This window comes from Ochotona curzoniae, unplaced genomic scaffold (genome assembly GCF_017591425.1).
Source record: "Ochotona curzoniae isolate NIBS_2020 unplaced genomic scaffold, NIBS_Ocur_1.0 scaffold_4506, whole genome shotgun sequence".
Classification (NCBI taxonomy): Eukaryota; Metazoa; Chordata; class Mammalia; order Lagomorpha; family Ochotonidae; genus Ochotona; species Ochotona curzoniae.
The window spans coordinates 41,800,709-41,808,130 of NW_024467119.1; positions in this window are offsets into that span (position 1 = coordinate 41,800,709).

Here is a 7,422-nt window from a genome sequence, read left to right on the forward strand (position 1 = left end):
ACTCATCAGCTTTGGTTTCCAGCATATTTATTGTGCCAGATCAAGTGAAATATGAGATATAATGAACCAATAAATACAATGAAAGATCTGTATGAAATGCATGCTAAAGTTGGTGGTTAAAGTATAACTTGTAGTTTAGGGTCTTGTTTTCAAATATTAATATTTCATCAACTTTAAATACAGGTGTTGGGGGAGAACATCCAATCTGCTGGTTTACTTCTCAAATGCCTACAGCAGCAAGCAGCATGCCAGGCTAAAGCCAGGTGCCCAAACAACTTTCTGGATTTCCCATGTGTGGCAAGGGATCATCAAATGCCTCCTGTGATATGTTAGCAAGAAGTTGAATCAGCGGTGAAGAGCTGGACCCACAGCAGGCACTCCAATATGTCATAGCATTTGCACATTTATTTTTGTATTTCATGATATTTTACTTTCTTGGAGAGAAGTCCTTTCACATATGTATTTATCTCCCATTTATTAGACAGTCACAATTTATACAAATTTGGGTAAAACAATAGCGTCAGTAAAAGGGAAAAAAACTTGTCTAGAAAACTGACTAAACTACTTAAACATGGTTTCTTTCATCCCAGTCATAGACTCAACAGTATTGAATATGCCTATGTGTTGTGTGTGTTTATGAATATACATGACTAATTAATAAAAATCTTTCAAGTTAATCAAATAGTGTTATCACAAATTATACAGAAATTAATGATGCTATTAGAATTCCGGCTAAGATTTCAGGCTCTCTGCTTTTCCCTCCTGCTGTTTCCTTTTCCATTAACCCTTCAATAAAACATGATATGACACCTACTTGATCTCGTTCTTTCTGACTCCTTCTCTCCCTCCTTACCTCCTGCGTCGGCCTCTTTTCCTTCCCTTCATTCATTTTTCCTTCCTTCAGCTTAGTTACTGTGGTAATGACTCTATTCTTCCTCAAGACACTGACCCTCCTTTACTCTCCGTCTCAGGGTTCAGGTGAGCTAACTTCACAATCCTAGTTTTAGAGAAAAGGGGTAAACACATTCCATTTGTATTCTGTCTCCTTGGATCAGTCATTCAGGGCCACATACAGGATGCATGCCAAACCAAACCCAAGATTCTACCTCTTGACAACCACTGGGAGAAAATAGGAACACTCTTCCTTCTGAGCAGCCAGAGGGAAATTCAGTATAATTGAAATTGCTGCTGACCATGTGGCCACCCAAGAGTGAGAACTTCCAAGATAATAAAACAAAGTAGAGTGAAGCCCTACATCAGTTTTCTTTCCTGTTTCTAGTAACCATGCCCTGACTTTGCCTGAAGATGACTGTTCTTTCATGCTCTACAAACATAGTAAGGAAAGAGACAACTCCACTCTGATTTTAGGGGTGAACAAATACTAGCCAGAAGCTTGCTTAGCCCAGTTCACAGCTGGTTCAATGTTGGTTACATGATGCAATTCACATGCATTGATTCATATCTTGCTTTTGGAGGGGGGGATGGACTTGTCAGAAAAATATTGGTTTTCTATTTGGGAGTCCCTGGTAATGGAACAGAAATATTTGAGGTGCCAGGGCCCACAATATAAACAGTTAAGGCCTCAATTTCTAATTCAGAGTACTCTGAAAAGCAAGGGAAACAACAGAAAATAGCATGATCCCGGCTTTGGCCATCTAGACTTTTCAGTTCTGACAAAATAAATTAGTTTTTATTGCTTAATCTACTGCAAGTAGTTACACTTCTTCCTTCTTTACAGAGTAGCCCACTATGAGATAAAATATTTTGAAAGTTCTATTCTCACAGAACCTTGTAGGAAAACCATTTACCCTTGTAGGAGAAAGCTGAGACTTAACTTGGATCTAATCATTTGGTATGGTAGTTCTATTTGAGCAACTAAAGATTTAGTTGTGGGTTGGAAAGTTGCGGAGTAGGTATTTTCAGCAACTATGATGCCACTGGAAACAGACACATCTTGCAAAGGAGTATCTGGGTACAAGCCCCACTTCTGCTGTCAGTTCCAGCCTCCTATTCCTGCACATGTGCACTGGGAGGCAGCAGGGCCAGTGTCACTAGTATTTGAATCCTTGCCACCAATGTGGGAGACAAGATTTCGTCCCTAGCTCATGGCTTTAACCTTGTTAAGCCCTGGATGTTAGAAATTTGTGGGAATGAACCAGCAAAGAGGCTCTCTCTTTTGCTCTCTTATCTTCTTTCTCCATGTTTCTCTGCCTTTCAAATAAGTAAACTCCCCAAAAGAAAATTAAAATTGGGAAGAAAAATTTGAATATTAAAATTATTTCATTTCATATTTTCTGTTATATGTTTTTTTCATTGTATCACTGCACATCTTGACTGTACTTGGTAATATGACCACAAATATCAATGCAGGATCTCTTGCCTTGCCATTGTCATCTGTAATCCTGCCTTTCAATTAAATAAATAAATCCTTAAAAAAATAAAATGAAGTGATCAAAGAGGGCTATTCAAAGAATACTGTGGTATCATTTAAGAGCTACACCTTTCTAAAGGATTTATTCATAGCCCAGAGCTCTATCGTAATGGCTAAAGTCCTTACCTTGAATGCCTGGGATCCCATGTTGGGGCCGGTTCTAGTCCTGGGCGTCCTGCTTCCCATCCAGCTCCCTGCTTGTGGCACGCAAAAGCACTCAAGGATGGCCCAAAGCCTGGTGACACTGCACCTGTGTAGGAGACCTGGAAGAGGCTCCCAGTTCCTGACTTCAGATCAGCTCAGCTATGGCCTTTGCAGCCACTTGGGGAGTAAATCAGCAGATGGAAGATCTTCCTCTCTGTTCTCCTTGCTTTATATCTGATTTTCCAAGAAAAACAAATGAATCCTTTTTTTAAAAAAAAATTTATTTAGTTATTTTATTATTTAAGGTTAGAGTTACAATGAGAGAGGGGAACATAAGAGAAAGATATCTTCCATCTGCTGTTCATTCCCCAAGTGGCCACAATTTCCAGGGCCTGGTGAGTTGGAAGCCAGGAGCTTCATCCGGGTACCTGCAATGGTTACTAGGGCCTAAACATTTAGACATCTTCTGCTGCATTTCATAGGCCACGGGCAGGGTCCTGGATTAGAAATTAAGCAGCTGATGCTCCCACAGTGCTAACGTTGTAGGCCAAAGCTTTATACCTGTTATGCCATTACACAGACCCCAACTTCACTGACTTAAATTGATAAAGTAAGACATATTTATAAATAAAAGGCAAATTTATCTTCCAATTACAATTGATATTTTAGAATTTACTATGGGTAGCAGCTGTTAGGCCAAATGAAGAATCCTAATTAAAACTCCTTGAAATACGTAACAGTTATAGTTTATCTCCTATCTAAAGAATTGCCTAACTTTGAAGACAGATGAGGACCAACAGTTATGTTTTTTTCTAAGGCAGGAGAAGGTTTATTTACCTATTAAATATTGTTTCCAATGATAACATACAGAATACGTGCATAGATTATGAAATAGAGGGTATAAAAGTTCAGCATTGCCAGTGTGTATGACAATTACCAGCAAGAATTAATCAGCATTCCTCATATCATACACAATGCAGTTAGAATAGAAACAGCAAATCTGTTTAAGCAATGCAAACAAACTGCATAGACGCTAAACAAGCAAAAGTATATCATCAGCCATGACTCAAATTACATCTTTAAATTGTGTGCCTGCCTCCTTTAAGACAGCCGTTTAAGAATCTGGTCTCTGATCAGCTTTACAAAGCAAGAAACACTACTTCTCGGGCTCATTTGTTTTTTACTGTGTCAGCGTGGGAACATATTTAATAATTCAGCTTTTTAATTAACCCTTGTTTGATTCAAGTGATACATTACTGTGAATACTTATGTGATGTTTTCCTTAGCAATAGAATCAGTTTATCAGCCTCAGGTTGATATAACCATACTTGGTAACAATGTTGCACAAGCTCTTAAAGGATGTATGAATACATTGCAATTGTATTGCTGAACGCTTTTGTTTTCAACTCAAAAACTGTTTGTTTATTCTGGACATTCTCATAGAATTCTCATTTTGTAGCAAATTGTGAAATGAAGCATCTTTCTCTTTTTTGGTTGTGGCCATTGTTTATCTGTTTGCTTATTGTGGTGCTTGGTAACACTACTGCATTGAAACAATTGAACCAGTCGTCCTTCCATCTAGAACCAATGGCTGTAAGGAATCTACTGGGATACTGATTCCATAACGGGATGAACTGGAGACTGAAACATCTAAGAAAACTCTAGTACAGAGTGCTTTATATTTGCACACACACACACACACACACACACACACACACAAAACACTTATTTGATGTCACACTTTGAACAATATGCTTGGGCTACTGGTGAGAAACATTTGTAATTAACTCTGAAAAGCATTAAGGATAGGGGAACAAGAGTGATGATTAAGTTTACACTGTACCATTTTTGTCATCATGACTCAATGTCTTTACATGTGGAAAAAAGTTTAGGGAAATCTGAAAATATTGTTATCCCTTTCTTATGACTCGAAGTCAAATTAGTCTAAATTTATAACTTTTAACATTTGCATCACTTCTGATCGAGCATTTCAGTCTCCATAGAGATGAAATAATGGTGGTTTTCTCTCTTCAGTGATTATGAATATAGAATATAAGAGAAACATAAGCTGTTATACAAAGCACAGTAGCTGTTTCACTACACTTGTTATGGTCAGCATTAAACTTGCAACTAACTCAATGTATTTATATATTTATATATGAGTCATGAAAAAGATATGTGCATATATAAGAATATATTAAATAATGTAATTATTATTTTATATGAATTTAATAAGTAATAAGTCTATGCTCTGCTATGTAATATAAAGGGAATAAATTTGGGGTGGGGAATGAATAGTTGGTCACCTATTGATGAAGCGTGAGGGTAAAGTTAATTGGAGGCTTTATGAATATGGATCATAAGATGTGGTAGAATTAAAAGAAATCAGTTGCAGGAACTTTAACGGGGTTTTTCATCTATTATTTTTGATGGCCAGTACAAGAGATGGAAATCAATATAATTATTATAATGAAAGAGAAAATAGAATTGTTATGGATGAGTCCCTAATCTCAGCCTCCTGTATCTGTTCACACTTGCCCCTTTAGTTATCCCATCAGGCCCATTGCTTTTAAGGGCCTTCTTTAGGAATCCCAAGGCCCTACATCCAATTGCAACTTAATATATTTATTTTGATGCCTGATAGGCAGTTAAAAGTTAATGTGGTGCAGGGCCCGGCGCGGTGGCGCAGTGGTTAAGGTCCTCGCCTTGCACGCCCGGGATCCCATATGGGTGCCGGTTCTAATCCCGGCAGCCCCGCTTCCCTTCCAGCTCCCTGCCTGTGGCCTGGGAAGGCAGTCGAGGACGGCCCAAAGCTTTGGGACCCTGCACCTGCGTGGGAGACCCGGAAGAGGCTCCTGGCTTCGGATGGCGGCATAGCATAGCATCGGCCGTTGTGCTCACTTGGGGAGTGAATCATCAGACGGAAGATCTTCCTCTCTGTCTCTCCTCTCTGTATATCTGCCTTTCCAATAAAAATAAAATAAATCTTTAAAAAAAAAAGTCAATGTGGTGCAAAAAAAAAATTCTTTTCACTCTCAGTAAGTGGCATCTGTATTTTTCCAGTTATTTACATCAAATATCCTGAAGTAAGTATTATCTCCTCCTATAAACTTTAATCTATACCCGCCTGCAAATTCTTTTACCTTTATGCCACTCTATAGGATAAATACTCCACTCTGCTTGGCTTCGTTCCAGCACCTTTTTTCCCTTGGATTACAGCATTGCTAACTTTTTTCTCTTCCTCCACCCTTGACTTTTTTTTTTTTTTTTAAAGATTTATTTTTTATTATTTTTTCATTGGAAAGGCGGATATACAGAGAGGAGAGACAGAGAGGAAGGTCTTCCGTCCGATGATTCACTCCCCAAGTGAGCGCAACGGGCCGATACTATGCCGATCCGAAACCAGGAGCCTCTTCCGGGTCTCCCGCGCGGGTGCAGGTTCCCAAAGCTTTGGGCCGTCCTCGACTGCTTTCCCAGGCCACAGGCAGGGAGCTGGAAGGGAAGCGGGGCTGCCGGGATTAGAACCGGCGCCCATATGGGATCCCGGGCGTGCAAGGCGAGGACCTTTAACCACTTGCGCCACCGCGCCGGGCCCCACCCTTGACTTTTAATAGTAAATTCTCAACAACGAATGTAAAGGAGTCCTTTTATATTTTATACTTTGGAGAATGTCTTCCTTCAATGAAACACTCCAAGTGCTTTCTTTCTCACAGAGGAAAAGCCAAAGTCTTGAAGTGTCACTATATAATTTTATCTCTAACCATTTGCGTGATCTTTGAAAGTTTATGAACCAAAATAATCATATCTTTTAATTCTATTTTCCCACAAACATTTTTGAAACACCCTCATGTTTTTCATTTTCTCACTTACCGCATGCCAGGCTCATGGGCTTCTTGCTGGTTCTTCAACCCCAGGCACATTGCTGTCTTCATACATGATGTCCCTTTGCCAGGTTAGCTGTCTCTGGCCTACATAGCTGTTTCATTTTCTTGCCTCCTTCAGTAGTTAATTCCAATGTCACATCCTTAGACTTTTCTTAAGTACCTATTTAAATTCTAGACTTCACAGACATTTGCAGTTTCATTTTTTCTTCTTGCTGGTATTATAACATGCACAACATTATCATGTGCTGTTTATTGTTTAAGTACACGGAATATACTTTATATATAGGGCTATTAACATGTGCTATTTATTATTTAAGTATATGGAATATACTATATATATTTCTTTGTTTAAAATCTATTGGTGGGAGGGGCAGAGAAATAGTCTACTTGCCTAACACATAGTAGTTATTCATCAACAGTTGCTATGAATAAATACAGGCTACATCAGAAGCTTATAATGCATGAATTTTGGACAGTCACAAAAATTGGAGAGAATGTACCTTTAAAGTAAATATGTAGCTAAGCTTTGAGAATGGAGGCACCCTCTGACAGAAGAGTCAGAGACAGAGAAAAAGAGAAAAAGATTTCAGGAATTAAAAATACCATGAAAAATAATAATATTATGAACAATGTGTAGGGTTGAAGGAAAAACAGATCTCTCAAGATAAAGACTCAAAGAAAGTCCAAGAGGGTAGAAGTCAGGGAAAATTAAAGGATGACACGACAGAGTCTAACCAAAAAGGACCGGTAGGCCACATTTTAGTTTTTATTTGAACAGCAAAGAGAAGTTACTGAAAATTAGAATAGAACCACATAAACTTGTGTGTGTTTTAAAACTGCTCAATCTGCAGCTTAGAAAATATATTGAAGGAGGAGATGAATCAGTGCAGCTTAGAATATTGGGATGGCTCCAAGAGTAATCTCCATGGAACATGAAAAAATTGTAATAGAGTGATGCTATCT